At 33.7% G+C, this 11381-nt stretch overlaps 2 long non-coding RNA genes and 1 pseudogene across 3 annotated transcripts; 1 reads left to right on the forward strand and 2 right to left on the reverse strand.

The window, feature by feature from the left end:
- Positions 1-221: 221 nt before the first annotated feature.
- On the reverse strand, positions 222-2621 carry LOC150036002 (uncharacterized). Its single transcript, XR_016529809.1, has 3 exons — positions 1390-2621; positions 606-1014; positions 222-522 (listed from the first exon to the last, which is right to left on the reverse strand). It is a non-coding gene; the product is annotated as an uncharacterized LOC150036002 (long non-coding RNA).
- Positions 2613-3536, forward strand: LOC150036003 (uncharacterized). The gene is made up of 4 exons (XR_016529808.1): positions 2613-2792; positions 2967-3071; positions 3153-3257; positions 3336-3536. It is a non-coding gene; the product is annotated as an uncharacterized LOC150036003 (long non-coding RNA).
- A 5909-nt stretch (positions 3537-9445) lies between these two features.
- LOC150036004 (mitochondrial adenine nucleotide transporter ADNT1 pseudogene) lies at positions 9446-11376 on the reverse strand (annotated as a pseudogene). Its single transcript, XR_016529506.1, has 2 exons — positions 11102-11376; positions 9446-9832 (listed from the first exon to the last, which is right to left on the reverse strand). The product of XR_016529506.1 is annotated as a mitochondrial adenine nucleotide transporter ADNT1 pseudogene (transcript).
- Between the last annotated feature and the right edge of the window lie 5 nt (positions 11377-11381).

The following is an 11381-nucleotide window of genomic DNA, read 5'->3' on the forward strand; positions in this document are numbered from 1 at the left end:
TCAATGTCGATTGCAATCGACATTGAAGGCCTTTAATGTCGGTTGCAACCGACATTAAAGGTCTTTAATGTCAGTTGCAGCCGACATTGAAGCCTTTTTTTTTTATTCTTAACCGATATTGAAGCTCGAATCTGTCCGTTTTATCAATTATTGTCCGTTTTTTAAAGTTCCCTTGCCAAATCCATTTTTTTGGTAAAAAAGTATAACATGACACATCATCATCGAACGTTATGGCGATGACATATTATTCATATATGGATTGTAAATCTATTACATTTAATCCCGCAAATTCTGTTATAGAATTATAATTTAAAAGGCGTACAATAATTCAGGCCTTGAAAACACAAATTACAAGTAATACAAAGATTATGATTTTACAAGGGCAACAGAATCTTCCGTATAAGGGAAACACAATTTTATTTGTCTATAAATTTGGGAGGGTTTGAGAGATTAAGAGATGTAATATACGTTGTTGAGATGGACTTCATTATCAGAATTCTTCTTCTTCAGCTCATCCAGCAACTACTGAAGAATTAGAAAGATTTAGAATTTAACTTCAACTTAACAAGTAAAGTTACTGCACACAATAAAAGTTAGCAGCAGACCTCGGCCAAGCGCATGGAGGGTCCTCCAAGCTGCATTTTCTCCATAATAATGTTGCGAGTTGCCGATAATAAACTCTCCCTTCGCATCCCTTCGCTTGTCGTACTCCCGTGGTAATCAGATCCATGCCAATAGTTCCTGAAAGTTTATTGCAAAGAAGCAAAATTGAAGTTAGGATATGAGTTAAGAAAACACACATCACAACACACAAGAACAATATCAAGTTCTAAAACAAAATTCTCTTAAACCTAACTTCTAGTAGAGAGCCATACCTTGAACATATAAATTTATACAACACAAATTAAGCACCTACCTTCAAACGATGTTTTCCAAGAGGAGGCCGTAATTCTCCAAATTTTGTGGGTAATACTTTATCATCAGATGATAAGTTTAAGAGTTTTAACAAATCACCTATGAGACAAGTGCTATCAGAAACTAATAGAAGAATTTTACTTCCCACAAGTAAATCAAATATTTGCAATTATGGAGACCATGCTGCTGTATTCATAGTGCTACTCACAATGTTGCTTTCCTGCTATGTACATGCATGCCAAATCAATGGGCTAGATGTATAAGAGAAACCACAAAGCGCACATACCTATCAATATCAGATCAATAACAATTAAATATTTCTCTGAAACTTTGATGATTATTGACCTAATATTGATAGTTGTATGCCTTCTATGGTTTCTTTTATACATCTAGCCTATTGATTTAGAGAATATAGAGAGCACGAGTGTAAACTAAGACACCATCAAATAAATGAAACTAGCATCATACACTAACCAAGTTTAGGGAGCATTGCATCAACAATCTCTGGGTCAACAGGAACTGGACATTCATACATATGTTGATTTCGGAAAGAGTGAAAAACGCTATTTGCCAAATGCATAAATCAATGGCAGGGGGAAAGAGATTCCGCCGACGGGGATTTAAGGCGTCGCGGATTTAAATATAACTCCCGATGTTGTATAGCTATTGTTGGGAGATATGCACTATCTCCTAACGCTGTATCCTCACCTGTCGACCAGCCTTGAAAGCAAATTACATTTATAGGAACTGTCGACGGTATAGAAGTATGCATCGGGAGTTCTATATATAAAGCCCTAACTTTCCTCTCCAATTTCATTTCATCTCGCAGCGTCTGATTCTTTTCTCTTATCCAGCAACGTTTTCTCCCACCTCCATCTGTTGCGCTCAGTCTCCCGTTGTCACCCCAAAGTCTTCTTTATCGCCGACCGCCTCCTCTCCCTGCAAGATTGCCGATTGTCTCCTCCCCTATTTTAGATTTTTTATTGCGTCTCACTGCTGCTTGAGCCTCCGTCGATTCAAACGTTCGTCGCACGCAGTCCCTATTGGTCAATTTCATATCTCCCTCAGCAGTGAGTATTTTTCCCTATATCGTATGGATTGGGAATGAAATGGTAACTTTACCCTATATTCAGAGTTAAATTTTTGTCAAAAGTTATGAGTTTTGGGCTAAATAAATTTCATAGTTAATTTGTGCATCAATAACTTAAATTTGTGCAAATATTAGTGGCATTAGTCATGAGTTTATAGACATCTTAACGCAGTGGGTGAGTGTTAGTAACATAACTAATTCTGTAGTATAGTTTGATGAAATTGAAAATATAAGGTGAAAATTGATAGTACACACAAGTTTAGATATAAAAATTGGATTTATCACATTTCTTTCTTTATTTCTCTTTCTTTTTTCCCCAAAATTTCATGTTCTCATATTTAATGTACAATAAAAAAGACTGGGTTAAATTATAGAACTCTTTCAATTCTTCTCACTTGAGCATTTATTTAAAAAGGAAAAAAAAATGTCCCAACTATATCCATTAGGCATAAACCAAAAGGAACAAAACTGAAAACAAAAAAAATATATCCAAAAATAGACAGTCATAATAAGAAAAAAAGAGTAAATAATCACAAATAAAAATGAATCCAGGCTACCAATGCACAAGCATTGAAAATAGCGGGGCTACTAATACTATAACCATCGTCCAGTTAGTGTCAGGTATTATTTCATTTATATATTTATTTCGTTATCATTTTATGTAAGAATATAAATTAATTATATTTTTTATAATTTTAGATGGAGTGGTGTACTAACTGCTTCTGAACAGCCAACAAATATGTTGTTCGTCTACCGAAAAATATTTGACAAACTGATGCACAATCAGGTAACAAATGTATATATAAATGAATATTTAAAACATTTTGAATGTATACTTTTTTTTTTTGTCAAATTATTTGGATACCATACACACAACAGATTTGGTCATTCCTACCTAATTACTGTCATGATGGTGAAGACATTTGGTTGACTGTTAGCCCTCTTATATGCTTCCATATAGTAGAGTGACATCATCCAGATCGTGTATTGAGACAGTTCGGTCTGCGACAAACGATACCTTCATTGTCCTATACACTCCTAGCACTACACCAGATTGATTTGAGAGGTAAGCACTACTAAGACTGGCGTCGGAATCCACGCGGAATATATATCCTACTAACATGGACGACATGATCGTTATGCACAGGGAGAATTAACAAATGGGCCAGCTATATCCGATGACTACTTTTCATGGTACAATTCAATCACAAGGCAATTTACCATATTTGATGGTGCTTACTATTACTGCATGGTAAGAGATTTAAAATCAGACATTTTCCATATATATGATATGAATATTGTTTAATATTTATTTTTTTTCATTATATAGAATAAATTTATTGGAGATGTACAACAATATTCAGTGCAGCACAACTTACTAGACTTGGGTTCAATGTGTCAGCAAACATTGCTCAACATAGAAGGTATTATTCAACAAACAAGACGACTCAATGTTACTAACACTGATCAAGGACGTATTCATCATAGACGACAACGACAACAGGGTCAATTTAATTTAGAGGGACACGAAGAAAACCCATGAGGGGTAAGGGCCAGAGGGGTCGTTTTAAATTTCATGTAAACTTTCATTTTCAAATTGTAAATTAAAGAACTAATTGCAAATCTTCTTTAATATCATGAATTTTTTTTTAATGAGTGCAAAATAATTATGTTTCCATTGAAGATTAAATATATAATTAAATTTAATAATGAAGGAATTTATGGACCGTTCCTAAAATCTTAATATTGTTGTACATCTCCAATTAAAAAAAATTATTCAATTTATTTAAAAAAGAAAAAAGAAAAACACTATCATGGACCCTGTCCACGAGTTTTCATGCGACCGGTCAACCAAGTCAGTCGACGTGGTGCTGACGGGATTAAACGGTAATCGTGTACCCCATACACAATTTTTCCACATGGCAATCGTGTACCCCGTACATGATTTCACTATCCTACTTTTGTCAATAGTTTCAATACTCACCTATTTTTAAAAATACTTTCTCATATACCTTATTTTTATCGATAGTTTGAAAAAATACTATATCTTTTAACAAAATCCTCTTACACCTAACATTGAACATATATAACAAACACACAATAATAATAATTACTTCAAGTAACCACTCTTCATCTACTTTCAACTTAATGACTATAACTTTGATATCTCTCGGGTTCTACTCTATAATATTTTTGCATTTGAATGTCATGCAATGCTTTGTATTTCAATGTGTCATGCGAAAGGAATTCATCCACTCGATACTAATCTACGTAAAATTTTGGATTATTCTTGGTTTGCTTTTAGGTTTAAATGTATTCTACTTTCGTTCAAAATCCAAATGGGAGGGTAAGATGGATAAAATGCAACCTAAGTTTTTCTCAAAATGTGACAATATAGAATCTGAGTTATCATTGTAAGCCTAAAGTGTCTCAGTGGGTTACACTTGTATAAATCACTAAGTTTGTTTCCGGTTAAGGTAAAGAAATCATTTTCCCTCATTTTTATCTGTCAGACTTCTCTGTAAATGGTTGGCAAATATTTTCAAACTATGCTCAAAACTTCTAGTCTGCTTAATTTTAAAATTATGTTTGTGGCCTTAAAAAGGCAAATAAACCTTGGAGGTCTTACTTTATTTTGCAATTTAGTTTGGTTTATCTTAAAATTTAAACAAATGTTTCCTCCTCTATAGACAAAATATTCATATACATTGGCTCTATATATATAAATGGTTACAAGCCATAAATTAACCATAATTTTTTTATTTAAATAATACATGTTATAAATCTATCACCAATTATCAAGTTGGTCTGAAAAAAATATTATAATCAAGGATGAACAAAAAATAGATCAAGCATAGAAATAAGTTATCAACTGAGTATAGAAGGGATTGACGAGTTTTTAGATGTGACGAAATCTCATGTTAATGATTATAGACAAATAAGATGCCCATGCAAGAATTGTATGATCGCAATGTAGGAGTCATTAGATGTTGTGGAACAACATCTACTAACATTTGGAATATCTCCCTCTTATTATGAATTGGTATATCCTAGAGAACCAGTCGACTTATCTAAAGGATTTGAGAGTCATACAACTCACTCAATATCCAACGATGAACCAAATACTGTAGAGTGTAATATTGTTGAAGAAAATGAAATATTGAATCTTTTAAATGATCTACAAGTTCCAATTGAAAATGAAGATACAGATCAAGAAGACATTGAGAATGAGATGCACCTTGATGATCAGGAAAGAGATATCACAAACTTTTTTTAGGATTTAATAAATGAAGCAAGCAATGAACTATACCCTAGTTGCTCACAACTTTTATCGCTACACTTTTTGGTAAAGTGGATGCATATCAAAGTTCTCAATGTTAGAGTAACAAATCGTTTGAATGCTACTAGAACTGTTAAAAGCAACATTTTCAACCGGAACCACTATATCTACTTCATTTTATGAAGCCAAGAGAAAATTATGTGACTTAGGGTTGGTTATTAGTACATTCATGCGTGTAAATGCGATTGTGTATTTTATTGGAAAGAATTTGTTAATTGGCAACATTGCCCAAATTGTGGTGAGTCTCATTATAAAGTTAACAATGACAAGGATAAAAAATCACACATAAGATTCTTCGCCATTTCCCATTGATATTGAAGTTAAAGCGATTGTTTGCATCAAAAGAAGGCACTTCTTACATGAGATGACATAAAGATAAATGAGTTCAAACAGAGGATGAATTACGGCATCCAATCGATGAAGAGAGGTGGAAACATTTCGATCGTGAATTTCCCAATTTTTCCATAGACCCACGAAATATGCATTTGCGGTTAGCTTCAGATGGGTTTAACCCATTTCAAAATAGGAGTATTTCGTATAGTATATGGCCCATGGTGTTAGTTTTTTATAATTTGTCACCTTGGAAATGCATGAAAGAGACAAAATTTTCCATGTCTTTACTCATACCTAGTCCAAATCTCATATAAAAATACCTAGTCCAAAATCCACTGGTTAAGAATTGATGTTTACTTGCAGCAGTTGATAGAAGAATTGAAAATTTTGTGGAATATTGGTGTCATAACTTATGATTGTTTTGTGGGTGAGTTCTTTCAACTACACGCGACCTTATTGTGGACCATTTAATGACTTTATTACATATGGGGACTTATCTGGGTGGAGTAAAAAGGGTTATCGAGTATGTCCCATTTGTAAAAAAGATAACTAAGCGGATCAGTGCATCGATATGCAGGAAACACAATCAGAATCAGATGACGGTAACTTGTGCCGCAGCTGAGAACTACAAATCTGGTTGGCATGCAGTTGGGATGCGAACAGAACGTGAGGTGATAAGCGAATGGATCTGAAGACTGAGACGCAAACAGATCTAAAAACGGAGATCGACAAAGTGATCTACAAAGAAAAATATGTGAATGGATTTGAAGAAAATGAACGTGGGTGCTTAGATCTGCAACAAAACCAGAATTAGGTGTTCGAATTTCAGGTCGACGGCGCTGTATCCGGACGGATCTAAAGTTGACGGAGACTTGCAGTGGATCTGCACTGAATTGAGGTGAATAGGATTTGGTCGAGAGTAGGGTAGATCCAGTCAACGGTGAAGCTTGGTCGTCGGCGACACTGCGAAACGGATGAATCGAATGGATCTAATCTAATCTGTACTGAACGGATGACTTCTCCGATGATGTGGGCAGGTCTAATCTGGATGATAAAAAGAGATTGGCTAAACCCTAGATGTATGAAGCTCTGATACCATGTGAAGAATTTTTTGATATTTTATTAAATCAATATCTATTATATTTTTACAATTGGAAATAACATATAAATATACGCAAGAAGAGTTACAAAAAAAGGTAAATCTCTTAACAAATAGCCTAAATGTTGCCCAAGATGCATATATGAGAACATGTTTTATCATTAACATAGGGCTAATTTGCTCATGAAACTAAAAGTTAATATGATAATTTCTTTTCTTTAATATAAAAAGTGGAATATGAGGATTTGAACTTCTGATCTTGAAAGATGAGTAGATGCCTATTTTCATTGATATGACAATTTAGTACCTATAATATGAAGGAAGCAACCAAATGTTTGATAGGAATACAATTCAAAATTATTCTAAATATAAGAAAGATAAAGATTTGGACCATAAAAGAATAAATATAGTAGATATATGAAAATACACCATATAACAAGAAAATAATATTGCATTAATCTTTGATTTTACAAATTAGCTTATGATTTGGCATCTTTTTTTTATGTATGTAAAGTCAAATTAAAATTTTCATGTATAAATAAACATTTTGGCTAGTCATCAAATATAACTCAATACAGCTTTTAGAATCTTTGTAAGGATCGTTTGTCCATGATGGTGGCATCTTCTACATCCTTGTTTATTTTTCCTTTTTATTTTATGATCTTGACTTCTTTGGATTCTAATAGCATATATAGCCCATTTTTACTGTCATAATAGGATATGAACAAGTAATTGGTAAATAGAATCAAACAGTAGAAAATTTCTCCATTATTATAACAAAGCAGTTAGCATATATTTCAAGTTCGGTCCATGCTCACTCATTAGTAAAGAAAGTTCCTATAAATCTCTCAAAGTTTCTGTGTCTTCTTAAATAGTCATATAGTGGCCCAAGCTCTTTTTGTGCGTTGTTGTTATGACCCCGGTCGTCATAATGGATCAAGGCTTATGTCATGTTTATTTTAAAACAAAAAACTCAGTAAATCAACTTCACTCCTCCATACTAAATAACATAAGATTCTATCTCAAAATATATTAACAATAGGAGAAATAGCTCATGTATTAAGATTACAAAGTCCTTTAATTTTAATAATATGAGATACTCAATATCCAAGTTAACTCAGTTTGGCTACTTCACTCTACTTCTTTCACTCAATAAAGCATCTTCACTCCTCATTCCAAATCATTATAGAGGAATAAAGAAATTATAGTCCTCCATATAATAAAGTATCCGAATGTTCCCTCAACTACCCATAGAATAAAGAAAGATTATTACCTTCCTCTTTTGGAAAAAAATGAAAAGGAAAAAAAGAAAAAGAAAATCTCAAGCTAAAAAGGAAAAATGATTGTCGCATATAAAGATATCCAATTTTTCCACAGGGTCCCGTCCCCATTGGGGGAGGGAGTGGAGGAAAAAATTCCTCATGAGCTAAACGGGGACGGGGACGGGGACGGAATATGCATTCCCATACCTGCCCCCGCCCCATTCCCCGTCCCCGCTCCGATTAGCTTCTACATATTTATTTAGCATAGTTATCTAATGTTATGTTATTATTATTATATAAATAGTATATTTAAATTTCAAATTTTAATTATTTATTACGAAAGATAATGAATATGTTTAAATTAAATATTTAAATTTATATTATATATGTGAATAATTTGATTTATATTTATTTCTGTCTACTAAAAAAATTAATTAACTTTTTTTGGGCTAAAATTTTAGTAATTTATCTTAAATTCAAATTGTCATGTAAAACTAATAAAGTTAATTATTTAATTATAATGGCTCATATTAGTGATTTAAATTAATTAACTTTTTACCAAAAAATAACGGGAAAAAAATTTCTGCGGAGAATCATTGCCCCGTTTCCCGTGAGGATGGAGATGGAAAATGGCATCCCGATCCCATCCCGTAGACATGTCTAGTCACATATCTTTTAAGAAGTCGACCCAAATGCTTTTTAAACATAGTCGAGGACCGTGCCTTAGATTAGGTAAAATAGCCTTTCTCTGGTGCCATAGGGTCGCAAAGCTCAATTCTCATATTTGGTGCAATTAAAAATAATAAACATAAACTAATTAAAAAAACTGAGCCTTTAGCTAAATGTACCAACCAAATTGATAAACCCATCATATTTTTCTTCCATAGAATAAATCAAAGATGTTAGTGAATGGAATCTTTAGAACTCAAAAACAGTTCTACCAGCTATAGAACAAATTCTGTTAAAAGGTTATCCGGTTAATAATATCTTTTTTAGGCAAAATTACTTGCATCTTAAAAACTTGTTACGTACCTATGTGAGTATGAAAAAACCAACATTGGATGAATGACAATATTCAAAACAAAGGAGGTTAAAAAGTTTGCATTTGAACTGAGCAACGAAGGGCTGAAACATAGTAGATCGTGGTAGCAAAGCCACTCTGCCACAATTTTTAACCTCGGTATTTAAACTAGAAATTTAATGGAAATAAAGAAAAAGTAGTTATACAACAGGCAGAAGAGGAAGAGGCCAAGAGAATATAAAACACTGATATGAAGAATTTCAGCTATTTCGATTACAAGCACTGTTCAGTGTACACTATATATCATGCAAATCAAACTTAGTGTCTTCAGTATCACCCATTTCAATTAAAAAGTCAGTTCACATAAGAGCAAATAGTGAAAGAATAGCACGAAAACTGAAAACAAGATTCAATAAAAGCTCTGCTCTCCCAAATGTAACGGAGGCATTCAAATGTGCTTATTCTATCGTCAAAACATTTATTGACATAGCATAAGAATAAAAGCTTATACTAGCACAAGTTTGTAGAAAGATATTTAAAATCAGGGAAGCAAATTACAAACACACTCAATACTGCCTTAAACTAGTTCTTGGAGAGGACAACTAAAACATCCTAGTTTACCATCCCCCTGCCTACAAAAATAGCAGACTGTTCAACCATTCAACAAATGTAAGTTAGTACCCAATAATCAGTCTGAGATCCTAATCTCGACTCCCAAAACGTCCTTCACCATTTTGTACGTCACAAATGCAATTGCGATTGATGCGATGACCTGAACAAGGAGCAGGCAACAGAATCAGAAAATATTCTTGATCAAGGGAAATACTATTAAAAAGTCAATTCATCAACCAACTTGTAATAGTTATGCTGGTCAAATTTAAGCCAGGAACGATATAAACCACCCAAAAGAATACGACACCAAGTATTCAAAAGAAGGGACCACGAGGGGATGCAATTAGTCAATAGTTCTAATCTAAATGGGATGAATGGGCATCATTTATAATAATTAATAAACATAAACAACAATCTTCAAATTTCTAATATAACAAAATCAAAGTTGTCCATGGAATATAGATGACGTGAGTACAACTTCAAACAGCTCTACAAGGAGAATTTTAAAAAAAATCAAACCATTTTCTATTCTGCATAGTAGAAATCCTACATTTCTCAACGCCTCAGATTGTAAGGTCAAACAATTATGTGGAACAGTCCAGAATCCAGATGAGGCGCGCCCAAACACACAGGTTGATTTCTTTTTTTAAAAAAAAAAGTTGAAATAAAAACTGAAAGCAAAACCTAATACTACATGCATGTCTTCTTAAAGAAATCAACTCATGTTTTGAAGTCAAGATAATCTCCGCTAGTCACTGGTGTAGAGTAGCTACTATTCCTATCGTTTGTGGAGTTGTTAAAACAAATGTCCATGGTACTGGTCATTATAGTAACTTCTGCTCGTAAGGAGTAGCCCACTATCTTGGTTTGAGTAAGGGTGACAAGAACGCGAATCTCTCAACAATGCATAGCTTAACCTTACTTGTGAACTATTTACTTAATATTTTTGTCAAATAAAGCTGCAGTTCCAACAAGGGGAAAATCTTGGGAACTCTAATTGGAGCTCGCTTATTGGGTTTATTTTGTTCAGAAAACAGTTCCAGGTATTATCTTTGAAGATTGGCTTTCGAAAACCCATACCCATCATCACATCAGCATGCATGCACAATATCTTCCGGAAACAGTAAAGATCTAAAACATCATGACAACAATCACTTCTGCCGTTTTCTTAAGTTTTCTAAAACCACCCAAAACTAGCATGGCTAAACAATCTCTTATCATCAAGTTGAGGCTAATGTATCATACAATATATATACACGGTTTAAAAACCATTTCCAAACAATCCACCGACACCTCATTGATCCCTCAAACTCTGCATACGGAATCTCATTCTCCCATCAAATTCAGAATTATACCTCAATCAGTCAACTTCTAGATAATGCAACATGTTAATATAAACAAGCAGAGACAGAGAAAGAGCATTTCTAACCTTCACTGAGTTGGGAACCAAACCCTTATACAATGCTCTAAAGCCTTCATAACGAACAGCTTTTCTAAGAGCATCAACCATGCCAGTGTACTCAAGGGATGCCTTACTTCTTCCATCACCAGCGACAACAGAAGCAGCATTATTCCAGCCCACCATCTGCATTCTTCTACAAATGACATCAAGAGGATAAGCAACAGTTGACCTACTGTTCCAGCAGCAGCTCCACATCCTAGGCGTGTTGTCACACTGAGCTCTGAATCTTCAACAATTCCAAATGGTT

The sequence above is a fragment of the Benincasa hispida genome, chromosome 5 (assembly GCF_027475165.1).
Source record: "Benincasa hispida cultivar pf3 chromosome 5, pf3_genome.v1.1, whole genome shotgun sequence".
In the NCBI taxonomy this organism is placed as follows: Eukaryota; Viridiplantae; Streptophyta; class Magnoliopsida; order Cucurbitales; family Cucurbitaceae; genus Benincasa; species Benincasa hispida.